At 42.8% G+C, this 27,724-nt stretch overlaps 1 protein-coding gene across 3 annotated transcripts in view; it reads right to left on the bottom strand.

Moving 5' to 3' along the window:
• Nucleotides 1-27,724, bottom strand: part of ETV6 (ETS variant transcription factor 6) — a 289,205-nt gene that overhangs the window by 214,096 nt on the left and 47,385 nt on the right. The gene's annotated exons all lie outside the window — the stretch shown is intronic.

The raw sequence follows: 27,724 nt of genomic DNA, 5'->3' as shown, positions 1-27,724 counted from the left end.
CCACAAGAATTGTATCCAATAAATATTATCCTCATTTTAGAGAGAAGTGACCAGAAGCTCAGAGACACCTGTCCATCTGCCCCTGATCACAAAAAGGCAAGATTAACTTCCAGTCTGCGTGACCTCAAGGTCTCTTCTCTTTCCATGATAAATTCTTCCTATACTGGCTTGCTTTCCTTTACTCTCACTTCACAAGTGTTCCCATCTCAAGTGGACTGGGTGGGAGAAGAAGGGTCTAGGTGGGAAACAGGAGGGAAGAGGTAAAAGTGAGAGAAGAGAAGAAAAATTTAGGAGGTAAAGGATGGCTGCCTCCTCCCCACATGCCTTCAGTTCCGTTCAGTTGCTCCGTCGTGTCCGAACCTTTGTGACCCCATGGACTGTAGCACGCCAGGCTTTCCTGTCCATCACCAACTCCTGGAGCCTACTTAAACCCATGCCCATCCCATCGGTGATGCCATGCAACCGCCTCATCCTCTGTCGTCCCCTTCTCCTCCCATGCCTTCAGCTCCTGACTATTCACAGTTGATGCTCATAAAAAGCCCTGAGAGCTGGTGTGAGAGTGAATTTTAGATGTCGACGTGACTGAGTCATGGAACCCAGACATGTGGTCAAATACCAGTCCAGATGTTGCTGTGAAGGTTACATTTAGATGAGACGAAAATTTAAATCAGTGGACTCTGAGTAAAGCGTATTATCATCTACAATGTGGGTGGATCTCTTCCAATTAGTTGAAGCCCTTAATTAAAAAGAGACTCAGGGGATTTTCTGGCCATCTAGACATTAAGACTGGGCACTTTCACTGCAGTGGGCACAGGTTTGATCCCTGGTCAGGGAACTAAGATTCCACATGCCACATGGTGGGACCAAAGAATAAAAACTAGGACCTACGGTATAGTACAGGGAATTCTACTCGATACTCTATAAGGACCTACATGAGAAGAGAATCTAAAAAAAAGAGAGGCTATATGTATAGCTGATTCACTTTGCTGTACAGCAGAAATTAACACAACATTGTAAATGAACCATATTTGTTCTTGTTTAGTCACTAAGTCGTGTCTGATTCTTTTGCAACATCATGGACTATAGCCCGCCAGGCTCCTCTGTCCATGGGATTTTCCAGGCAAGAACACTGGAGTGGGTTGCCATTTCCTTCTCCAGGGGATCTTCCCGACCCAGGGATGGAACCTGTGTCGCCTGCATTGGTAGGTGGATTCTTTACCTCTGAGCCCCCTATATAAGCTCCAACAAAATCTTTTTTAATTGGGGGGAAAAAAAAAACAACAAACAAACAGACTGAGGTCCTCCAGGAAGATGGAATTCACCCTCCTTATCGCCAACCTCAATTCGTCCCTGAGTCTAGTCAACTTGCCAGCCTCCACAACCTCATCGGCCAAAGAACTCAGTCTTTCTCTCTCCATACTTACACACACACACCCTATTGGTTCTGTTTCTCTGGAGAACCCTGACTGATACAGATGGAACAACCAGTAACATCATCCCCACCAAGGATGGCGTGATGCATCTCTGAGAGGTGTCCCAAGGTCACACTTCTATGAAATGATGGACTGATACTGGGATCCAGCCCTTTACTCTGTACAAGCCACTTGCAGAGCTGGCATTCATCTTAAGTCTCAGACGAGGTTAAAATGCTACACCTCTGATCACATGTGGGATGGCTTTAATAGCATTTTTATCCGTGAAAACAGATGCGTGGATGAAACAGGGAATAAGGCAAAGGCAAATAAAAGGAGAGCACTTCACTTTGCCGACAGCCAATAAGATCACCATCCTCTGACTTCTAGGGCTGCTAAAAAAGTGAGACAGGAGGGTCCCTGTTTACTAAGGCTTACACTTTCACCTGAGGATTAACCAAAGTGCTTTGTTTCTAGGAGGCTTCCTTGATGGGCTGGGAAATAATGATGGGAAATTGACACAATCACAGATGCCACGATAAAACTTCAGGACTGAAAAACACCAAATGGGGTTGCTGGAGCCTTGACAAAATAGGAGACAGAAAGCGGGAAAAAAAAAAAATAGAGAAAAGTGATTCAGTGATGCAATTCCACCCACGGGCCGGGGGGAGAAGGGGAAGAGGAGGTTGGGAAATACTGCACAATTCTTCCTCAAAAAATGTTGATCAGAATACTTGCTGGTTCAAAAATAATGATGTTGAAGAAAACAAGGAAATGACATACAAATCACACTTCAGATGAGTATTCTTTTTTTTTTTTTTTTTACTCATTTCTGAGTAGTTACGAACGAGCCCCTAAAAGGGCCCAGAAGCCATTGTTACCTCGTATGACAGGTGTTTTGAAAACGCTTTAGGGAGAAATGTCTGCAAAGTCAAGGGTGCAGCATTTATGTCTTGCAGAAAACAATGGCATCCATGAACATTCTCTCTCCCTCGGAAAAGGAATCTGGGGTCAAAAACAGTATTTCCACATCCCAGCATCTCCCTGAGAGTTGAGAAGAGGGGGAAGCAGGATATATGAAGAAAAACGAAGGGAAGTGTTTTACTTTTTAATTAATTTTTATCACAGTATAGTTGCTTTACAATGCTGTGTTAGTTCCTATTGTACAACAAAGTGAATCAGCTGTATGTATACATATATCCCCTCTTTTTTGGATTTCCTTCCCAGTTAGGTCACCACACTGAGAGAAGGGAGGTAGTTTAGAAAGAATATTTCTGACATAGACACACTACTATATATAAAACAGATAACTAGTAAGGACCTACTGTATAGCACAGGCAACTCTGCTCAACACTGTGACACAGCCTATATGGGAAAATAACCTAAAATAGAGTGGATATATGTATAACTGATTCACTTTGCTGTATACCTGTAACTAACAAAACACTGTAAATCAACTGCACTCCAAAATATTAATTTAAAAAATAAAGTTATGCAAATACAGCAAAAAATAAAGTCCCCCCCGCAACAAAAACAGTATTTTATACAGTTAAGAGTAAAAAACACAAGATTTCTACACTTAAATGGAGTTACTTCTGCTCCTTCCGCAATTAGGATGGAGAAATGAACCTGGTGACAGGCAGAACAAGATTCCACACAGAAGGTATGAGGACACACAGGTGTGGCTGGGCATACGTGCTGCAAAGAGATGGGTGTATTTGGGGTGGGAGTCGGGGGTAGGAGAGGGTTTCTGAGTGATCAGGGAAAGCTAGAGAACTTTGGATGGGGACAGAGCACTAAAGATGAGAAAGGGGACTTCCCTGGTGTATCCAGTGGTTATGACTTTATGCTTCCACTGTAGAAGGCACAGGTTCAATCCCTGGTTGGGGAACTAAGATCTCATAAGCCAGGCCGAACAGCGGGGGTGTGGGGGCGGCGGGGAGGGAGAAGAGCTAAAGAGGAGAAAAGAGGGCTGCCTTTGCTCCAAGGGCTTTTCTTCCAGGCCTAGGCTAGAGTCAGCCAAATGCTTTCCCAGCATGTGATTAATACACTGCTGCCCTACTGATGTAAGGAGTCCCTGCACGTCAGTTCTATAAGGCTGCCTATGTGGCATGTGGAGAAGCGTGACATGCTGTATTAGTCAGGGCTTTCCAGAGAAACAAAACCAAAGGCATCTGTGTGTATACATAGGAGTATTGGTTCATAGGTTTACAGAGGCCAACAAGTTCCAAAATCTACAGGGAGGGCCGGAGACCTGGGCCGGAGACCATGCTAGAGTTCAAGCTTGAAGGCTGTCTGCTGATCCCCTCCTCCCTGGGAGAGGTCAGTCTTTTCCTCTATTCAGACCTTCAACTGATTGGATGAGGCTCACCCTCATTATGAAGGCCAACCTGCTTTATTCAAAGTCCACCAAGTTAAATGTTAGAACTTCCCTGGTGGCCCAGTGGTTAATATTCACCTGCCAATGCAGGGGACACAGGTTCAATCCCTGGTATGGGAAGATCCCACATGCCGTGGGGCAACTAACCCATGCGCCACAACTACTGAGCCCGTGAGCCTAGAGCCTGTGCCCCGCAATGAGAGAAGCCACAGCAACGAGAAGCACAAACGATGCAACCAGAGAGTAGCCCCCTCTCCCTGCAACAAGAGAAAGTCCGTGCACAGAAATGAAGACCCAATGCGGCTAAAAATAAAGACCGCTTTTTAAAAAATTAAATGTTAATCTCATCTGTAAACATCTTCACAGAAACATCCAGAATAACAGTAGACCATATATCTGAGCAGTGTGGCCCAGCCGAGTTGACACATAATATCAACCATCACATATGCCCTTATTGCCTTCAGATACTGAAACTCCAATACTTTGGCCACCTGATGTGAAGAGCTGACTCATTTGAAAAGACCCTAATGCTGGGAAAGATTGAGGGCAGGAGGAGAAGGGAACAACAGAGAATAAAATGGTTGGATGGCATCACCGACTCAATGGACATGGGTTTGGGTGGACTCTGGGAATTGGTGATGGACGGGGAGGCCTAGCGTGCTGCAGCTCATGGGGTCATGAAGAGTCGGACACAACTGAGCAACTGAACTCTCATGTTTTACAGAAAATTATGAGATCTCCAATGAAGTCATATGGGTTCTACAAAGACTTTCAAAAAGGGCAAAGGACTAAAATCCACTAAATTAAAGAATGGTAGCTAACTCAGTGGCAAGGCTGGAGGGTCATTTTATCACTATGCTCTGTAATGTACATATCTTCTTATATATAATATCAAATATTACATTTGAGACAAAGGGAGAAAAACCAAGTCTTCAGGCCATTTGCAAGATCAGCCCCCTGACCACTCCTGAACACAACTCGTGCCTTCTCTAATCACGTCGTCTCCTCCATCCATGGACTGATACTCTAGATGACTCTTCATGTGCTTAGCCCTTTGCTGCTCAAATGGATTTTAATCTGTGAACTTCTGAGACAGCTTCTTACAACATCTTTTTATTCCCCACAGAGTCTGACTGAATGTCTGAATAACTCAATAAAAACTCACTGAAGGCTGAAAAACAAGGTGGGCGGGGGCAAGGGTAACAAAAATAAACCAGCGGGATAGCAGAGCGGCCTGAGTGGCGCTGGGTTTCAGCTGTACAGAAGGCATGAACAGTTCCAAAAGTTAGCTGGAGGCATCAGAACCCAGGTAGAGTCACATGCGTGACTTTTTTAGAAGCCTGGAATGAAACAATGCCCATCCCACATGGTGGTGTACCACAAATGGTATCCTGTTAATAAGGGTAACACACAAGGCTTGTAGAAGGAGGTGTACACAAGACAGATGGGAGCCCAGGGCCTCGGAGATGTTCAGATTGCAGGCAACCAGGAGGAAACAGCTCCCAGGAATGTGGAACCTCACCCCTCAAGTGTCCTTAAGAAACATACTATGGCACCATGGCGAGTCTAGCCAAGTCCCCAAACAAATTTCTGATCTTCCATCCAGCTTCCAGCCTAGTCTAATCAATAGGTAGGAGGCAACCTGTGTGCATGTCAGTCACTTGTGTTTGCGACCCCACAGACTGAAACCCACCAGGCTCCTCTGTCCATGGAATTTCCCAGGCAAGAATACTGGAGTGGGTTGCCATTTCCTTCTCCAAGGGATCTTCTGGACCCAGGGATCAAACTGGAGTCTCCTGCATTGGCAGGCAGATTCTTTAACACTGTGTCACCTGGGAAGCCCCTAGGAGGCAACAGGACTCCCCCAAAGAGCCAGCAGTAGGAGTGCTTTATTTGTCTTCAATCCCTGGTCCATACACTGTTAATTTTTCTCATCAGGACTCCACAACCCTGAACTTAAGCTGCCCCCATGAGTCCCATAAGCCCCGTTGTTGTTTAGTTGCTAAGTTGTGTCTGACTCTCTGGGGACCCCATGGACTGTAGCCCACCAGGTTCCTCTGCCGATGGGGTTTCCCAGGCAAGGATACTGGAGTGGGTTTCCCTTTCCTCCTCCAGGGGATTTTCCTGACCTGGGATTGAACCTGTGTCTCCTGCATTGGCCAGTGGATTCTTTACTGCTGAGCTACTTGGGAAGCCGATGAATCCCAGCTCTGGCTTATTCCAGTCTTGGTTAGAGGAGATCAAGGTTGTGTGTGGTGGTGTGTGCTCTCCTCTGTGGGAATAGAATGTTAGCCTGGAGAGCAAGTGGAGCTTTTGATGTGTGCTCCCTACAGATGGAGATGACTTCCCTACTCGCCAAACTAGGGAATCAGGCTAGGAGAATCACAAATATAGGTGTTAGAGAGGAATGGATAGGCTTCAAGCCGCTTATGAACAGATCCTGTTCAAAGGCCAATTAATATGCTATAGTTTAGAAGGAGAGAAGGCTGAGGTTAAAATTCTCCTAGTAATGGTCTAGTCCAGCCTCAATTAACAGGTGAATATGGCCCTGTGAGGTGACATAACCAGCTGAGTAACAACTCAGGTCACTGACAGGGTAAGCTCTAGACCCAGATTCCTCCACTCCATGGCCAGTGCTCTTTCCACCAAGCTGGACTAAAGGATAGATCATTTTGGCCACCTGCCATGTAGAGGAGTTGGAGTTTGTGTGAACTGGCACTGAATCCCAAAAAAAAAGTCCACCCCAATGTTTACCGCAGCACTTTTACAACAGCCAGGACATGGAAGCTGCCTAGATGTTTATCAACAGGTGAATAGATAAAGATGACGTGGTACATATATTCAATGGAGTATTATTCAGCAATAAAAAGGAATTAACTGGGTGATTTGTAGAGACATGGATGGACCTAGAGTCTGTCATACAGACTGAAGTAAGTCAGAAAAAGAAAAATAAATATCATATGTTAACACATATACATGCAATCTAGAAAAATGGTACAGATGAACCTATTTGCAGGGCAGAAATAGAGAGAATGAATGTGTGGACAGGATGGGGGATGAACTGGGACACTGGGACTGACATATATACCTGACCATGTGTGAAATACACAGCTAGTAGAAGCTGCTGTATAGCACAAGGAGCTCAGCTTGGTGCTCCGTGATGACCTAGAGGGGTGGGATGAGGGGTGGAATGAGCGGTGGGAGGGAGGCCCCAGAGGGGATATATGTGTATGTGTGGCTGATTCACTTCGTTGTACAGCAGAAACTAACAGGGCATTGTGAGTTAACCATACCCCAATTTAAAGAAAAGGTCCAGATTAGAATATACACATCTCCATGTAGGAGACTGAAGGGCAGTCATAGAGAGGAAAAGAGTTCTCTCCCTACAGAGAAGGAACTCCATCCGGGCTAACCCAAACTGAGACCGTTTCACGGACCCACCCCTAGGACCTACACCGTGGTTCCAACCACCCACAGATGTCTCACGTATAGCAGAAAGTGCTCCTTCAAGAGGACAGAATTCTCAACCTCAGCCTGAAACTAGGGCGGGGGAAACTGAGGGCATAAAATGAGTCACCGGAAATGCAGGGCACAACTAGAGTCAAGAAGTCTGTGTCCAGCTCCGGTGGGGCAATCCTGTAGTTCAGAACAGGGGGAATCCCCACAGGTACGCGCCCGCTCTGAGCTCAGGAGATCACCTCCCAGAGGGTGAGCCGCCCACCTCGGCAAGTCCCCTAATGGAGAACTAGCCTCTCCACCGCAAGCTTTCTTTCTTTTGCTTCAGAGAAGCAGGGGGTGAGAACTTTTGTGTTTCCTCAGCCACACATTTTTCTCATCTCCACCTCTCTGATCCCGCTGGCTCTTCTTCTGGAATCTGAAATGGAGCACTTTTGTTTACTTTCTTGCGAGTTCCTGAGGTCTGAGTGCTGGTGTCTCGCAAGTCACTGATTAGCATTCTGACCTCAGCTCCCTCTTCAGAGCCAGCCAAAGGAGCCTGAGAAGTTGGCCACCAGCACTCCCTGGGAACAATAGGCCCTTTCTCCAACATACAGGTTTGTCTTCCTTTTCAAACACACGGGAGTTGGTCCCTTGGCGGGCAGGCCCACCTGACTGTACAGTGTTCGTGAGAGAACAGAGGGCTCCCCGAACAAGAGAGCCCAACTTCAGGCCCCAGGTCCACTGCAGACTAGATGTCACCCCCCGACTCCGTTTATAGAACTCGAAAGGTAAACACGTGCCCCATCAGAAAGCAAAGAGGTACAGCCTGGATGCAGTCAGTTGTCCAAGGAAACACCCAGCTCCTAATTGTCTGGGCCTGGAAGGAGAGTTAGGGGGCAGGAAGTAAGGCCGTCAGCGGCTCTGCCAGCCCTGCCACCTGTCAATGTAAGAACTTCTCGGAGTTCAGTCCACCTAAGACTCACTCTCTTATCTGTCCCGCTCTCAAATGACAGTCCAGTTGGCCCTGCTGTTTGTCCAGCGCTTAAACTTCAAGTCATTAGAGAAGAGTGCCCATGGAGATGGGCCACCACCACCGAGGCCCAGAGGACATGGATTCCCTATTTTACTGATGAGGAAGAATGATTGTGCACGTGCCTCTAACAGCTAAAGTTCTCAGCATCAGGCTCTCCACCCGCTGTTTGTTTTCGGGATGCTTCACGAAAGCCCACCTGGCACTGCAGGCTCTGTGTCTCTTGCAGCCAAAAGACACAGAGTCTGCTCCCCGCTCTGCCCTTTACCAAACAGGGTGACTTAACCTCCCTGGGCATCAGCTTCCCCGCATGTGGACAAGGACAAGAAGGACACCACACTGCTTTTCTCACACGGTTATTATCAGGATGGAACCAGATAACAAAGGCAAATATTTTAGAAGCAACTTGACAAATGAAAGGCGCTGTTATTCTCCTTCCAAGGGCTCAGACACAGGCGCATCGGTAGAAGGAACACTTGCTTCTTATCATCCTTGTGCTGAAGAGGTCTTGGCAGGAGACCTCTGAGCCACAGACCCTCAAGGATGTTTAAAACCACAGAAGCTCAGAGACAACTCCAGAACACAGGAGCCCTGCCACAACACTAATTTCTTGAAATGATTCTGGAAAAATCCATAGGTTCAAGTCTCTCACTGTCATTTCTCTGTGCTTCTGTGGTTATTAAAAACGCTTAATACGGTTCAGAATGGTCATCATCCAAAAGTCTTCAAATAATAAATGCTCGGAAGGTTTTAGGAGGGTATATTGGCACAGTCACTATGGAGGAGAGTATGGAAGTTCCTTAAAAAACTAAAAATAGAGCTACCATATGATCCAGCAACTCCACTCCCGGGTATATACCTGGAAAAGATGAAAACTCTAACAAAGATACCTGCACTCCAGTGTTCACAGCAGCACTATTTACAACAGTCATGATATGGAAGTAACCTAAGTGTCCATTGATGGATGAAAGGGTAAAGAATATATGATGTGTGTGTGTGTGTGTGTGTGTGTGTGTATCTCTCTCTACACACACACACACACATATATATAATGGAATATTATTCAGCCATAAAAAGGAATGAAATATTACCACTTATAGCAACAGCAACAAGGATATACCTAGAGATTATCATTATATTTAGTGACTAAGTGAAGTAAGTCAGAGAAAGGCAGATATTATATATTACTTACATGTGGAATCTAAAAAAAAAAACACACACACATCAACTTATTTACAAAACAGAAACACACGCACAGACATAGAAAACTTACGGTTCCCAAAAGGAAAAGGGGTGCAGAGGGATAAATTAGGAGTTTGGAATTAACAAATACATACAACTATATATAAGATAGATAAACAACAAGGGAGAAATATCAATGACCTCAGATATGCAGATGACACCACCCTTATGGCTGAAAGTGAAGAGGAACTAAAGAGCCTCTTGATGAAAGTGAAGGAGGAGAGTGAAAAAGTTGGCTTAAAGCTCAACATTCAGAAAACTAAGATCACGGCATCTGGTCCCATCACTTCATGGGAAATAGATGGGGAAACAGTGGAAATAGTGGCTGACTTTATTTTCTGGGGGCTCCAAAATCACTGCAGATGGTGATTGCAGCCATAAAATTAAAAGATGCTTAGTCCTTGGAAGGAAAGTTATGACCAACCTAAACAGCATATTGAAAAGCAGAGACATTACTTTGCCAACAAAGGTCTGTCTAGTCAAGGCTATGGTTTTTCCAGTGGTCATGTATGGATGTGAGAGTTGGACTATAAAGAAAGCTGAATGCCGAAGAATTGACGCTTTTGAATTATGGTGTTGGAGAAGACTCTTGAGAGTCCTTTGGACTGCAAGGAGATCCAACCAGTCCATCCTAAAGGAGATCAGTCCTGAGTGTTCTTTGGAAGGACTGATGTTGAAGCTGAAACTCCAATACTTTGGCCACCTGATGCAAAGAGCTGACTCATTTGAAAAGACCATAATGCTGGGAAAGATTGAGGGCAGGAGGAGAAGGGGATGACAGAGGATGAGACGGCTGGATGGCATCACCGACTCGATGGACATGGGTTTGGGTGGACTCCGGGAGCTGGTGATGGACAGGGAGGCCTGGTGTGCTGCGGTTCACGGGGTCGCAAAGAGTAGGACATGACTGAGCGACTGAACTGAACTGAAACAACAAGGTCCTACTATATAGCACAGGAAACTATATTCACTATCTTCTGATATCCTTTAATGGAAAAGAATTTGAAGCTGTATATCTGAAACACAATATTGTAAATCAACTATAAAGTAAAAAAAATTTTAAGCAGATAAATGCAGGCAGCTGAATGGGCTCCCAGCCAATCTTCTCATGATAAAGAGAGTCCAGAGATGGCAAGAGTGTGGTGGGATGGTGGAGTCAGAATTGTCTCTGTAGTCCTCGGAATATTGTTCTGGCTAGGAGGGAACTCAGTGGTTCCAAAAAAAAAAAAAAAAAAAAAAAATTTCCCTGGAAAGCTCCATCAGCACAGGGCAGCTTGTAAAAGGTGAATTATTTGGGTACGGGTGGGATTGTTTGTTTGGGAAGAGGTGCTTTTTTGTTCTTATTTTATTTTGCCCTTTTGTTAATATGTGAATGTTTTGAGTGAAGCATCCTAAGATCTGGGACTTTATGTTCTTAAGTCAGACTAAAACAGACCAGACCAGACTAAATCAAGATTTTTTTTTTTCTCTACTCAGGACAAAAAGAGTTGGACAGCCCAAAGCACAGAGGCAGTTGGCCGCAAAATTGCTCCATTAGCTCCATGCAGATAATCTAATCTAGAGTCACTCAGAAAATATCTGAAGGCCAGGGACAGAGAATATAAATACAGGAGTCAGATGCTTAAAACACACACACACACACAAATAAATTCTCAGGTGACTTACAAACCAGGAAAACTAGGTTTTTATAGAGCCTTTGGCTGTTTAAAAAAAAAAAAATAAAAACTTTATCCAGTGCCATGTCATCATGAACTGCTTCCAAGAGCTGGTGTCTGCGGACTAGCCCATGTTGTCTCCTGCTTTTTATGACACCGTATGACTCTCATTCTTACCTAATGCAGGGGTAACAGAAGGAGACAAGGCCTTGTGAATTCACTCTCCTTCCTTCTACTTTCATGCCCTCTCCCTTCCCTTAACCCCCAGGTAAGCATCCCTTCCAGGAGACGATGACCCGCTGACTGGTCTCTGTAGCACCTTCCTTCCCTTTCCCCCCCTCTTCTCCCCGGGGCACTCCCACTTGTTCATTTATTCAACCACTATTCTTTTTTTTTTTTTTTTTTTATACTGTCATCTAGTTGATTCACAATGTTGTATTGGTTTCAGGTACAGCACAGTTTCAGTACAAGGAAGTGGTTCAGTTACACATATACACGTACTTTTTTCAAGCTCTTCTCCCGTTTAGTCAACCACTATTCTTGAGTATCTATTATGTGTCGACATTGTGCCTGATGCCAGAAAAAATAGTAACGAGCCAAATAGACAGGGTGCCTGTCCTCATGGTGCTCATCCTGTAAGGGCGAGACAGACAAAAGAATGAGAGGAGAAATAAAGGAATATTTGCAAGTTGTCATCATTGTTAAGAAGGCCACAATCAAGTGAGATTAAAAACTACAGAAGGAAACAAATGAACTCACAAAACAGAAACAGACTTAGACTTTGAAAACAAATTTATGGTTATTAAAGGAGAAAGGTCGGTGGTGGGGGGAGTTAATTAGGAGTTTAGGATTAACATATACATGAAATATACATAAAACAGATAATCAACAAGAACCTACTATATAGCACCAGGAACTCTACTCAATATTCTGTTATAACCTACATGGGAAATGAATCTGAAAAAGAGAGGATATATGTATAACTGAATCACTTTGCTGTACATCTGAAGCTAACCCAACACTGTAAATCAACTATACTCCAATATAAAACAAAAATTAAATTAAAAAAAAAAAAACCACAGGAGAACCTGAATATCCTTTGGGATGACCAACACAGCTTTTTTTTTTTAAAGCCTTAGAAATATACATTTATTTTGGGTGTTGACTCTTATACTCACAGGACAGTCAATGACCCATCTCTCGCTAAACTTTCCTTTCAATCTTAAAATGGAAAGGGATTACATAATCGAGATCCTTCGGTCCAAACCCTTCAGGAAGCTCTCCGGCTCAGCCCTTTTAGCCTCCAGGAAGGAAACCCCTCACCTTCCACTGGGTGGTTACAAGGCATTCTGCTAGGCTCTGTGGATCATTCAAAATAACTCCCAGAACTTAACATGCATTTTCTTTCACTGAGTGCTTCTTCAGAACCTAAAAAAAATGTTTGGATTAGTCAACTGCATGGTGAAAACCTGGCCACTGGATTAAACCTTCCTCAGGGCAGAGTGCATGGTTTAAACTTCTTGGTATCATTCACACTGGCTTACTCATAAATAGTCTTTTTATTTTTTATTTTTATATTGAAGATAACAAAGTCAGCCCGTTTTAATTCCCCAGATTTCTCTAACCTTTTCTTTTAAAAGTCATGTCCTACATCTTAAATTATTTTAATCCCACTCCTCTTGATCTTCTATATTTAGACACACTTTTAAAGCAGTGACTAAAACGGGAAAGAATATTCTAATAAGGAACTGACTAATGCAAAGGTTAGCAAAAGGGTTATTTTCCTTGAAACTCATCTTATTTTTAGTATATTTCAGCACTTTTTCCTCAATCAGCTTTTAGTTGACTAATGACTTCTGGGTATTTTCTTTCAATATTTGTACTGAGTAGTATTTTCCCTTTGTGTATGTGAATGTTTGGGGACCTCTGACACATCATTCTTTAAGAGTACTGACTGAATTCCATTTTTTTCTAATTTTCCAGCGTAACTGCTAACATTTTATGACTTAGAATATAAACTGCCTATGGGCAGGGACACTGTCTTTTCCTGTTAAGTGGACTATGAAAGCACTTCCTAAGACCTGAGTTCTTTATGAACCATTAGAGAAGCTCTACTGGCTGTGCCAACAATTTTTGAGCTTTGTTCTTCAAAGTTACAGGGCTCCCCAGGTGCCGCTCGTGGTAAAGAACCCACCTGTCAATGCAGGAGATATAAGAGATGTGGGTTCGATCCCTGGGTGGGGAAGATCCCCTGGAGGAGGAAATAGCAACCCCTTCCAGTATTCTTGCCTGGAGAATCTCATGGACAGAAGACCCTGGGGGGCTACAGTCCATAGGGTTGCAAAGAGTTGGACATGACTGAAGCAACTTAGCACCCACGCACTTCAAAGTTCCAGTTTTCTCACTCACAAAAAAGTCTGCCTGAGTTCTCCAGTTACCAAGAGATAACGGGGAGAGCAGAGAGAACCCCCGAGGTGCCCCGGCTGATTTGTTCTAATTATGGTTGGACTGCAACTATTCTATGTGTATTTCAATCATAACAATCGTATCTTTCTAGGTGTTAGATCCCACATCACTTAGAGCATGGAAGACTATTAAAAACTACCCCCTTCCCAGAGAAAACAGAGTTAGCAAATGTGGATAATTTTTTCAGAACTTAGGGTAGGGGTTAGGGAAGACTGGAATTTTGAGTTAAATATATCTACCTTACAGATGGATTTAATAATTATTGGTCTTCATTGTCATATTGTGGGCAGGACAAGGAAAAGGGGAAAAATAAATTACAGGGTGGTAAAATACTATCTTAAAATACTTTAAAGTAGTATTTATAATATATTCATATTAATAAAGACTAATAATACATGGAAAAAAAAAAAAAACTACTTCCCAAAAGTGCATTACTGAGTGGAAAGCCTGGAGGTAGGAATCTGTCTGGCTGTCTTTTATAAATCAATGCCTTCTTGCCACTCTGGTTACAATGAGAGGTCTAATGAAAATTTCACAAAAACAAAACTCTAAATTGAAGCTGAAATAAGAATTTCAGAATGTTTAAAAAAAAAAAAAAAAGGTTAGGCAGAGGTGGTCCAACAAACTCTGATGTCAACAAACCCAACGCTACCGACCATGAGCAAACTCTTGTCCATAGCTGCCTCGGTCCAGGCCACCAGCATCCCTTGCCTAAAATGTAGCAACCACCTTGTCACCTCACTCCCCCTCTCCTCTGTACACACTGCTCTCCAATCCCCATCTCTCCTACTCAGTTCCATCTGCCACCCTGTCAACCCAGGATGCAATCAGGTCAGTCTAACTGCATGAAGCCACCAAGTGACCCATTCCCCCAAAGTGAACTCCTCAGCAAGGTGTTTAAGCTCCTCTAAGCCCCCCACCATCCCTCTACCCTCCTCTGCTTTCTACATCCACAGTCCTTTTCCATTCTTCCAATGAACCACGTATTTACCTCACCATGGTTCAGGCCATTCATGGAATCCCATCCTTTTTTTTCTGTCTTGAACACCTATTCATCCTTCAAGGCGCCTTTGAAATATGACCCCTTCTTTGAATCTTTCTTAAATTTTGCTCACAGTCCTCAGCAGATGATTGGATCCCTTCTGGTCCTTTTTCTAGCACTTAGCACATGACACTGTAGTTAGCAGAGTATACAGCTGTCTCCTTCAAAAGACAGCACCATCAATCTCTGGTCAGACATAGAGCCTCTGACACACAGTAGGTGCTCATTTGTTGCTCTGACATTAATTGCCTCAGTTTTGCTACTCAGCTCCCCAGAAGAAAGACCATTCAAGAAGAATAGGGCATGCCCTTGGAACAGTCATTCCAGGAACAGGCCAAGGATAGATCTGGAAGAAAAACCCACCTCTGGCTACAAAAACTAAAAACACTGAAACTCTCGAGTCTTAAAAGACAATGGCTGGGACTTCCCTGGTGGCTCAGAGGGAAAGAATCCGCCTGGCAATGCAGGTGACACAGGTTCGAACCCTGGTCCAGGAAGATCCCAGAGCAACTAAGTCCTGTGCCCCACAAATACCGAGCCTGTGGTCTAAAGCCCAGGAGTCACAGCTACTGAAGCCCACATGTCCTAGAACCTGTGCTCTGTAACGAGAGAAGCCACCACAGTGAGAAGCCTGCACACAATTAGTGAGTAGGCCTCGAAGCAACCAAGATCTAACACAGGAAAAATAAATAAACAAAATTATTAAAAAAAAAAGACATTGGCTGACTTAAAGGAATGAAATTCAGTACATGCTGTGACATGGATGAACCCCAAACACTAAGTGAAATAAGTCAGTTACAAAAGGACAAATATTGTATTATTCCACTACATGAGGAACCTACAAGAGTCAAATCCACAGAAAGAGAGGTACTGCTGCTGCTGCTGCTGCTGCCAAGTCACTTCAGTCGTGTCTGACTCTGTGTAACACCATAGACGGGAGGCCACCAGGCTCCCCCGTCCCTGGGACTCTCCAGGCAAGAACACTGGAGTGGGGTGCCATTTCCTTCTCCAACACATGAAAGTGAAAAGCGAAAGTGAAGTCGCTCAGCCATGTCTGACTCCTAGCGACCCCATGGACTGCAGCCCACCAGGCTCCTCTATCCATGGGATTTTCCAGGCAAGAGTACTGGAGTGGGGAATGGTGGTGAAAAGGGATGAGAGGGAGGGATGACGTGGATGTTCTTTTTATTTCTTACTGAAGTATAGTGCATTTATAATGTTGTATTAGTTTCTGTTAGTGGCTTGGGAAGTGATATAATGGGTCGATCCCTGGGTTGGGAAGATCCCCTGGAGGAGGGCATGGCAACCCACTCCAGTATTCCTGCCTGGGAAATTCCATGGACAAAGGAGACTAACAGGCTATAGTCCATGGGGTCACAAAGAGTTGGAGATAACTGAGCAAGTGACACTTTCACTTTTTCATATATTTCTATATATCCTTTTTCATATTCTTATCATTATGATTTATATGCAGAGTACATCATGTACTTATATGCAGAGTACATCATGAGAAATGCTGGGCTGGATGAAGCACAAGCTGGAATCCAGATTGCCAGGAGAAACATCAATAACCTCAGATACGCAGATGATACCACCCTTATGGCAGAAAGTGAAGAAGAACTCAAGAGTTTCTTGATGAAAGTGAAAGAGGAGAGTAAAAAAGTTGGCTTAAAGCTCAACGTTCAGAAAACTAAGATCATGGCATCTGGTCCCATCACTTCATGGCAAATAGATGGGGAAACAATGGAAACTGAGAGACTATTTTGGGGGACTCCAAAATTACTGCAGATAGTGACTGCAGCCATGAAATTAAAAGATGCTTGCTCCTTGGAAGAAAAGGTATGACCAACCTAGACAGCATATTAAAAGGCAGAGACATTACTTTGCCAACAAGTCCATCTAGTCAAGGCTATGGTTTTTCCAGTAGTCATGTATGGATGTGAGAGTAGGACTAAAAAGAAAGCTGAGCACCGAAGAATTGATGCTTTTGAATTGTGGTGTTGGAGAAGACTTTTGAGAGTCCCTTGGACAGCAAGGAGATCAAACCAGTCAATCCTAAAGGAAATCAGTCCTGAACATTCATTGGAAGGACTGATGCTAAAACTGAAACTCCAATACTTTGGCCACCTGGTGCAAAGAACCGACTCATTTGAAAAGACCCTGATGCTGGGAGAGATTGAAGCCAGGAGGAGAAGGAGATGACAGAGGATGAGATGGTTGGATGGCATCACCGACTCAATGGACATGAGTTTGAGTAAACGCCGGGAGCTGGTGATGGACAGGGAAGCCTGGCATGCTGCAGTCCATGGGGTCGCAAAGAGTCAGACATGACTGAGCAACTGAATTGAACTGAATATTAAGGTTTATTGTAGGATACTGAATACATCACTGTGTTATACAGTAGAACATTGTTGTTTATCTATTTTATATATAGTAATTTCTATCTGCTAATCTCAAACTCTTGATTTATTCCCTCTCGACTCCCTTTCCACTTTGGTAATCATAAGTTTGTTTTCTATGTCTGTATGTTTCAGTTTCATAAATGAGGTCATTTGTGTTATATTTTAGGTTTCACATATAAGTGATGTCACGGTTTTTGTCTCTCTCCTCTCTCTGACTTCACTTAGTATGATAGATCTCTAAGTCCATCCATTTTGCTGCAAGTGGAATTATTTCATTCTTTTTTATGGCTGAGTAGTTTCCATTGTATGCATATAAGGAAGGGCCATTCTTTTTAACTGGTACTGAGTTTCACTGGAGAAGATCAAAAAGTTCTGGAGATGGATAGTGGAGGCTATAGCACAGCAATGTGAATGTAGCTAGTGATGCTATATTGTACACATAAAAATGGTTAAAATGGTAAATTTCATGTTATGTATATTTTACCATATGGGGGGGTGCAGAGACAATGGCTGAGAGTCAAAATAATTATAATTTTAAAAGTATAGGCACATGAAGGGTAGCAGATACAGTATATTTGAATTGGTTCACAAACTCTGATTCCAGGAATGAGGGCATCCCCCTCAGAGCCTTATAATGAAGTTTTAGAACTAATGGCTGGAAGTCTGAGTTCCATAGTGAGAGTACGTGCAATGCATTCAATACCTTCCACTCAATACAACCAGTAGATTTTGAGCATCTCCAATGTTCCAGGCCTCATGTTCGGCAGATGCTGAAAAACATCCAAGTTGATTGAAAAGAGCTTAGAGTATCCTAGGAAGAATGAGACATCTACCCAAATAACTACAGCACTGGGCTGACTTGGATTGAAGTTTATAAAAAGAAATACAAACATAGTCTAGGAGAAAGGACAACAGACGGTTCAAGGAAGTTTTCCAACAGAAGTTCAGGGAAGGCGACATCAGAGACATTTAATGAAGGAAGTTGGATGCTGACCCTGGTGCATTTATACCTTAGCATCCCCACCAGCAAGTAAAGACAGGGCTCCTGGTACGCTCTACGTCCTTCCAGCTGAAGGACTCTGGCATCCTACATGCTACAGATATATATACTGTTATAATTATATTGGTTATATATATTATATACTATTATTATATTGGGTTGGAGAAGGAAATGGCAACTCCAGTATTCTTGCCTAGAGAATCCTATGGATGGAGGAGCCTGGTGGGCTGCTGTCCATAGGGTCGCACAGAGTCAGACACAACTGAAGTGACTTAGCATGCACTGGAGACGGAAATGGCAACCCACTCCAGTATTCTTGCCTGGACAATCCCAGAGACAGAGGAGCCTAGTGGGCTGCCGTCTATGGGATCGCACAGAAAGGACACAACTGAAGTGATTTAGCAGCAGCACTATATTGGGTTGGCTAAAAAGTTCATTCAGGTTTGCCATACGATGGGTAACATATATACCTAATATATATAATACATAACATATATATACACATATACAAGTATATATACAGATACACATTGTGTATATACATGTATATACACATATATATAACATACAACATAAATATACATATACATAAGATATAAATATATATATAATATTTAATAATAATATGTAATGCATGCTATATGACATGAAAGTGGCCACAACCCTTTGGCTGGATCTGACCTAGTGTGACATTTTTCTCTCCTCTTGACCTCTATCTGCAGCTGTTCCATTCTGTTACTCCTGAAAAAACTCAATAATCAACAAATCTTCTCTGTACTTTATTTCCCCTTGGTATTTATAGATTTTTACAGTATCTTGCAGGATAACTCTCTAGGTTTCCAGAAATAGAGAAGAAATACATATACACAACTAGATATTTTTACTCTAAAATTTCAGTTTCTAATACTCCAATCAAATCCTTCCCATCTCTCAACAAACTCCATCTACATAAATGGTTTTACAGGGTGAAGAAACAGACTTATTCTGTCTTTCCCAGATTACTGGTGTTTTACAGAATAGTAAAATGCACAATGCTGAATTAAAATGAATGTTTTCAATGAATTAATATTAACAAGCTATAGCCTATCAACTTCAAGGAGTTTGTAAGTTTGGAAGTGTTATTAAAACATGCAAATCCCACTAAACTATGGTTTCCTTCAATTCATCCCATATGTCTTCAGGAAAATGAGAAAGCCTCATTCAGTAGAAAAGAAAGAACACTGTCCCTCCATTTTATTTTAAAAGAAGGTAGTCCAGTGGTAAAGAATCCACCTGCCAATGCAGGGGACGCGGGTTCAATCCCTGCTTTGGAAGATTCCACATGCCACAGGATAACTAAGCCAGTGTGCCACAACTACTGAGGCCCATATACTCTATAGCCTGTGCTCTACAGCAGGAGAAGTCACCTGAATGAGAAGCCAGTGCAGCACAACTAGAGAAAGCCTGCATGCAGAAACAAAGACCCAGCACAGCCACAAAGAAACAAATAAAGAAAAGAAACAACACAACTTATTGCAAGTATCCTTTTGCAACGCTGAAGCGATGTAAGCATCTGATAAAGGAGTGGAAGCATTCTGTTTCTCTACGTTTTATTCTAATGTAAAGATCTTCAGTAGTGGGCTTCTCTGGTGGCTCAAACAGTAAAGAACCTGTCTGCAATGCAGGAGACCCAGGTTCAATCCCTGGTTGGGAAGATCCCCTGGAAAAGGAAATGGCAACCCACTCCAGTATTCTTGCCTAGAGAATTCCATAGACAGAGGAGTCTGGTGGGCTACAGTTCACGGGGTTACAAAGAGTTGGAAACGATTGAGCGACTTTCACTTTTTCTTTCAAAGATCTTCAGAGTAGGATGTTAGTGCCTTCGGTAATCTGCCTATATTCACGCCTGGACACTGTCTGTGAACCTTGGGCAGGTTATATAACTTATAACCCTCAATTTCTCTACCTGTTAAGTAGTTTAGTAATAGTAACCCATTATTCAGAAGGTAGTGCTCAGAACTAAACGAGCCTGTAGTGGCATAAAGCTCTAAGTACATATCTGGTGTGTAGTAACACAGGTTTGATCCCTGGGTCAGGAAGATGCCCTGGAGGAGGGCATGGCAACTCTTTCCAGTATTCCTGCCTGGAGAACCCTATGGACAGAGGAGTCTGGAGGGCTACAGTCCATAGTGTCACAAAGAGTCGGGCACAACTGAAGCAACTTTGCACACATGCACACAAATGTGAGTTTTTGTTATTACTCAAATTGTATTCTTACTCCAATGCAACCAGTAGCTGGTTTGCAAATTTTTGGAGCTTTCTGGTTCTCCCTACTCCTACCTAACAAGAAGAACAGAAGGGAAACTGAGGTTACATCTATAATGAAACTTGAACTATAGGAAAACATTAACTCCCTTGCTAGTTTTGAGGGTACAAGTTGTCATGTGTGGGATGACTGTGTTGGGAGGCCCACATGATAAGGAGCTGAGGGCAACCTCCAGCCAACAGCTAACAAGAAACTGACACCCAATGTCCTAGAACCACAAGGCCCTACTCTGCCAACAGAAGTGGAGTCTTCCCTAGTCAAGCCTCAGATGAGACCACAGTCTTGGCTGACACGGGAATTGCAGGCTGTGAGACCCTAAACAGATGATCAAGATTCCTGACCTACAGAGACTGTGTGGAAGTACCGGGTTGGCCAAAAAGTTCCTTTGGCTTTTATTTTTTAAAAACTAACATATTTTTTTCCACTTTCACCAAGAACATCCTTGAACAACGTATTCACTGTTTTGTTCCACTACCTTGGCCCATTTTTCAAGCAGCTTCATAATTCCATCTTCTGTAATCTTTTACAGCAAAGAACTATTTCAGGTGTCTTTTATAGTCTTCCAAGGAATTTAAGTTTTTTCTATTATAAGAGAATTTTGTAATGACAGAAATAAATGGAAATCCAAAGGTTCAATATTTGGTAAATATGGAGGATGAGTCAGAACTGACCGGCCAAGCTGTAACAGCGTTTGCTTGGTCATCAATGCATACGCATTGATTATGCATTTTCTGTTGACTAATTCCCGATGCTTTTGTCAAATACTGCTTTCAGTTGGTCAACTAGGAGTCGTACTTGCTGGAATTAATTGCTTCGTTTTCTGAAAAGAGCTCATAATAGACGGGTCTCATCCAATCCCACCGTGGATATACACAACAGCAGCTTCTTTGGATTGAAGACCAGCCTTTAGTATGGTTGGTGGTATTAATTTTGGTTGCCCCACAATCACTTCTATGCCACATTATTGTACAGTATCGACTTTTCAATGCCTGTCACAATTTGTTTTAAAAAGAGATTTTCATTAGGTTTAAGTAGAGAATCATATGTGGCAATAAGACTTTCTTTTTTTTTTTTTTTTTTTTGCTTAACTTATGTGGAACCCAAATATCAAAGCGATTAACATAACCAAGATGGTTCAAATGACTTTCAATGCTTGATTTAGTTATTTTGAATATGTCAACTATCTCCTGAGTAGTATAACATTAATTGTTTCCAATTAATACCTCAATTTGATTGCTGGTCTACCCCACTGTGGAGCATCACCCAATGAGAAATCTCAAGCATGAAACTTCGCAAACCACTTTTGACATGTTCGATCAGTCACAGAACCTTCTCCATACACTGCACAAATTTTTTGCATTTCAACTGTGTTTCTACCTTTCTTGAAATAACAAAGCATAATATGTCTAAAATGTTGTTTTATTCCATCCTTAGTATTAAAATGGCTAAACAAAAATTCGCCAATTTTTATCTTTTTTTTTAATAATGTACTCTGATATGACAGCTGTCACAATATAATCTAAAAAAAGTGTTCTGAATAAAGTTAAAAACAACTAAGCTCTACTAGAGCCATCTTATGGAGAAAACCAAAAGAACTCTTTGGCCAACCCAATAAATGTGTGTTGTTTTAAACCACTAAGTTTTTGGTGAGGTAATATGCAACAATAGAAAATTAGTATTAATGTGGAGACTGGGAATGCCAGTAGATACACATGGTACAAAAATACATATATAGGCAAAAATACATTCACACACACACAGTCCTATGATTTAATGTCATTGCTATAGTGATTTAGCTTATTAGAACACATACTGGGTCTGTTTATTTAACGTGAACTAAGTTGCATCTTGGCTGGCAGGAGAGACAGTAAATCAAGGTATTTAGGAGTGAATGGTAACTCTTCTCCACAGTGATGGGGTATGGAAAAAAAAAAAAAACAACCCACAGTTTTCTGTGGCATTTCACCAAACAAGTAACAACCAAAGGTTTTGTTTTCAATTTATTTTCAAATTAGGTAAGTCAGCCTTTCTGGAAACCAAATTGGGCAAGAGATTTTGTCTGGGTCCAAATCCTCCTGCCAAATTGCATTACCTTATGGGCATGATTGGGGTCTCTGGGGACTAAGTTATGGGAAAGGCCCACAAATCAGTCATCCAGAAGGAATAGCCAACATGCAACTTAGTTCACGTCAAATAAACAGACCCAAACCAGGAACTCGGAAAAGCCTTCTGTTAAGATGTGGGTTCTGATTCATTTTCTAGTTAAATACTATAATTTCCCAGTTCCTCTTGCAAAAAGACACAGTCCGCCACTTGCTCGATGCTCCTACAGTGACGATCCCTTCCATTTTATCAGGATCTTCATTTAAACTTCTGACCTTAAGTTCTTAACCAGCCTGGAGCCTTCTGAAACATTTTGCACAGAATCAGGAAATTGAACAAGCAAGATAGTTCCTTGGAGATCATCTAGTCCTATTCTCTAATTTTACTGGAAAAACCATGAGGCCCATGGAATTAAAATGACTGGCTTAAGTTTAAAAGCTGAATCTTTTTGACAAATTTTAACCTCTTTCTTGAAAACAGCGGAGGAGGAGTTAGTTTCTCTTCTAACCTTCCTTTTTACGTTTCTGTCTATTCGAATGCCGACAGCCTCTGCTGGGCAGCCCCCCTTGCAGAGAAAGATTTCTATGAACCACTATGAATGAAAGAGATCTCAAGTAACTGATGGGGATCTTACAGGCTGGAGTGACATTCATCACCCGTCAAGTTTCCATCAATGCTGTCAGTCCACAAGAAATTTCAGCCAAGTCACGGCAACAAAAATAAATTACTGGCTCCACTGCTTAAGGGATGAGCTAAGACAGATCGTAATCATATTCCTTCCACATGGATTCACCACAACAGCTAGAGGTGGGGGGAGGGGTGGGGAGAAAGCAAAGAAACCTATTCAAATGTAACTAACAAGTAACAGAGGGACTGCCTACAATTTCTCTACAATTTCTCTATTTAACAAACACTGAATACCAATCATGGTGTTTGCCACATCACTACCAGGAATTAAAAGATGACATAAAGAAACAGTCTCTGGGGGACTTTATTGGTGGTCCAGTGATTAAGACTTCGACTTCCAAAGCAGGGGTGCAGGTTCGATCCCTGGTATGGGAACTAGGATCCCACATGGCCTCACGGCCAAAAAAAGAGTAAAATTTAAAAAAAAAAAAAAAAACAGCAGTAATGTAACGACAACAACAAAACAAACAGTCTCTGCCTGCAGGAGAGACTTCTTCATGTGAAGAAGTCAAATATTTAGCAATTATTTTAATAACAGAGACCATTTATTGAGCATTTACTTTGTGCCAGGCTGGTTCTAAGTATTTTACACGGATGAAATCCCTTAATGCTCATTGCACTTAAAGAAGTAGCTTTATTTTTGATTCCTCATTGACTCACAAAATGAAGGCACAGAAGGCTGAGCTTCCTGCCCAAAGTTCACACGTTCATCGTTTCAACAAATATTTGCTTACTGTGTTCTGCACACTGCTCTGGGTGCAGGAGATACAGCAGTGAACAAAAGAAGTGAAAATTCCTCTTCCTGTGGAGCTTACGTATTAGTGGAAGGAAAAAATATTAAGTAAAAAATGACAATTGGGACTTCCCTGGTGCTCTAGTGTTTCAGACATCGCCTTCCAATGACGAAGGTGCGGGTTTGATCCCTGGTCAGGGAGCTAAGATTCCACATGGCTCACGGCCAAAAAACCAAAACAAAAAACAGAAGCAGTATTGTAACAAATTCAATAAAGACTTTAAAAATGAAAAAAAGAATCAAAGTCAGAGAGTGACAAGTGCTAAACAGAAAAATGAAGCAGGGAAGGGAAACTAAAGAGTGAGTGGCGGTGGCTGGGTAGGTGCTATTTTTAGGAAGAACTGTCCTGGGAGGGTTTCAGCAGAGACCAGAGGGGGTCCCCAAGCAGCAGAGCGAGACACAGGCAGGCAGTCCTGCTGCACCCCGACACTTTCTGCCCTGCCATGCTATGCAGGGCAAAAAAGGCTAGGGACAGAAGCTGTGACTTCCCTCTATTCATCTCTTAAAAGCACTTTTTACTGTCCTCTTCTGATTATAAATATTAATATCATGTGCCTTTATTGAAGAAATGGATTTAAAGGTTTTCATGTGGAATCTTTAAAAAAAGTATATGATACAAATGAACGTCTATGCAAAATAGAAATAGATCCACAGATAGAGAAAACAAACTTATGGTTGGTTACCAAAGGGGAAGTGGGAAAGAGGATAAATTAGGAGTTCGGGATTAACGTGTAGACACTGTGCATGTGTGTGCTTATCACTCAGTCGTGTCCGACTCTTTGTGACCCCACAGACTGTAGCCCACCAGGTTCCTCTGTCCATAGGATTCTCTAGGCAAGAATACTGGAGTGGGTGGCTGTGCCCTCCTCCAGGGACCTTCCCAACCCAGGGATCGAACCTAGGTCTCCGGAATTGCAGGCGGATTCTTTATTGTCTGAGCCACCATACACACTACTAGATATAAAATAGTATATATAAAAAAGACAACAAACAAGGACCTATTGTATAACATGGGGAACTATACTCAATATTTTATAATAACCTATAAGGGAAAAGAATCTGAAAAACAATACACACACACACACACACACAGATATATGACTGAATCACTTGGCTGTACACCTAACACAATACTTATATGTAAATCAATGTAAACATTGTAAAACATCATAAATCAATTTTTTAAATATAGGTTTTTCACAGAAACTTCTATTCTTATGGCAGTTTGAGATTCATCGGCTGACATCCTTACTGGGGTTCCCCATGTCTGCAAATGCATAGGGGAAGGGAGAAAGGGGGTCAATTAACAGAAATGGGCCTAGAGGAGGATTCCGGAAGCCCAGGTCTGGTCCCAGCTCTGCCTCGAAACAAATCATGCTTCTGAAACCAGAGAGAACCCAGGACAAAGCGTCCGGCAGAAAGAATTCTAACACCCCATGAGAGAGGCCCGATTGTGTGAAACCATGACCCCTGAGGGCTTCCCTGGTGGCTCAGATGGTAAAGAATCTGCCTGCAATGTGAGAGGCCTGGGTTCGATTCCTGCTTTAGGAAGATCCCCTGGGGGAGGGCATGGCAATCCACTCCAGGATTCTTGCCTGGAGAATTCCAGGGACAGAGGAGCCTGGCGGGCTACAGTCCATAGCAGAGTCAGACACGCCTGAGGGACTAAACACAGCACACAGCACATGACCCCAGGGACTGTGCTCCCTTCCTCCCCTCATCACTGTTCCTCGGCCCCCTTTCTCCACACCGTCGTAACCCTGTTGATCCATATTTCCCACTTCAATATTTAACTCCCATTAGGTTGAGAAATCTACATTTCCATTTATTAGAATATGTTCAAATCACAGTAACTTCCTTTGAACTGGGGCTAGATTTGGCCACATCCTGAAAAGAAAGGCCAAGAGATCAGTTTGACATGTTGGAAAACACCAGGGAACGAAATGTCTCAAATGGGCCCGTCTTCCTTATCTTTTGGCAGATTTCAATGAAATTGAGGATACAAAAGTTACAGATGCCGTACATGGTGGGCCGTTGTTGCTGAATTGCTAAGTCCTGTCCGACTATTTGTGACCCCACGGACTTTAGCCCACCAGGCTCCTCTGTCCATGGGATTTTCCAGGCAAGAATAGTAGAATAGGTCGCCACTTCCTCTTCCAGGGGATCTTCCTGACCCAGGAATCGAACTGCGTCTCCTGCATTGCAGGCGGATCTTTACCACTGAGCCACCTGGCAGTGCCCCCATTTATTTTTCTAATCACATGGCGATCAAAGGGAAGAAAGGCACAGTGATACACGGACACAAAATGAACATCAACGGCAACTGTTTCCTGGAGGGAAAAGAACATCTTATTCCCTGGACCAGCAGGAATATATCTTCTAGAGAGAGAGATGGGACAAACACACAGCTAAGTACATGTGGATAAATGACTATGACTTTGCAGAGCTAAATATACGAAAGCAGAGAGAAGGCTGTCACAAACACAGAGACAATAACCAGGTGGAAAAAGCGTTTTCACTGGGAAAGTTCCTAATGGGAGAAGACCTTCCAAGCACTGTTTTGAAAGTGGGAGAGAGCCACGATCAAGCAGATGTGGGCACCCGGTCTGTATATAATCACCCTCCTTTTTAGTCTTGGCACTGACTAATATCAAAACTGTACCCAGCATTACAGAAGACAGTCCACTTGGTTTCAAGATGGCCATCTGACTGGCAAAGCTTAAAGGAGGGACTGAATCTTATTAAAGCAACATATGAGTCGAGGTGGTGGTGGTATAGGGCTTAGCATAGCTGTCTTCCAAAGCATCATGTGGGTCCAAAATTCAAATCATTTCATATAGAAACCACCGTAATATATTTTGCATCCATTACATCTCACATAACCCTCACAATAACCCTGGGCAGGAGCTATATATTAGTGGCCCATATTTTCAGCTGAGCAAACTGAGCCTCGGAGGTTAAATAATACACCAAAAGTCACAGAACTAAATCATGGCAGAGACAGAATTCAAACCCGGTGGGCAGGTCCACTGAATTAAAAAAAATTTTTAACCACTGTGCTAGGTAATTAGAAGTATACCAAGACATTAGATCTCTAACAAGGCAAACCTAAAAAATAAAGACATGCCCCAACGACTTCCTGGGTGGTCCAGGAGCTTAAGACTCCACGCTCCCAATGCAGGGGACTGGGTTTGATTCCTGATTAGGAAACTAGATCCCCCATGCCATAAGTAAGAGCTTGCATGTGGCAACAAAGACTTGGTACAGCCAAATAAATTAATAAAAATAATTTTTTAATCAATATTTAAAAAAAAAGACTTCCCCCCAAATCATCCAAAATAACACTATATTATGCTGCAGCATAATAAAAAGTGTTTCTCTACCAGCATCCATTCAAATAAAATTTTTCTTTGGTACAACTCTATCTGCTCTCCCCAAGTATGTGTGTATATGTGTGTGTGGTGTGTACATGTGCGCACTGTAGCTGCATAATCTCTCTAGTTAGAGGGAGAATTGGTTGTAGAGGACTGGCTGTTTTCTCCGAGAAGAGACCTCTGCTACCCATCAGCCCCCTGTGGGACTCTCTCTTCCCCAAAATCACTGCTCCCTCTGCTCACCAGAGTCTCTGAGAACAGATGGCCAGGGACGGCCGTGAGTAAGCCCAGTGCTTATCACTAGAAAGCAAGTATGTGAGAGCAGCTGGGGGCACAGACAGGGCAGAGTGCACGTCCTGGGGTGAAAAGACACAGGAAGTACGAAGCTGGCTTTG

This window comes from Bos mutus, chromosome 5, assembly GCF_027580195.1.
Source record: "Bos mutus isolate GX-2022 chromosome 5, NWIPB_WYAK_1.1, whole genome shotgun sequence".
Classification (NCBI taxonomy): Eukaryota; Metazoa; Chordata; class Mammalia; order Artiodactyla; family Bovidae; genus Bos; species Bos mutus.
Note: the sequence above shows the minus strand (reverse complement) of the source record. Positions and strands in the feature narration are given on the sequence as shown.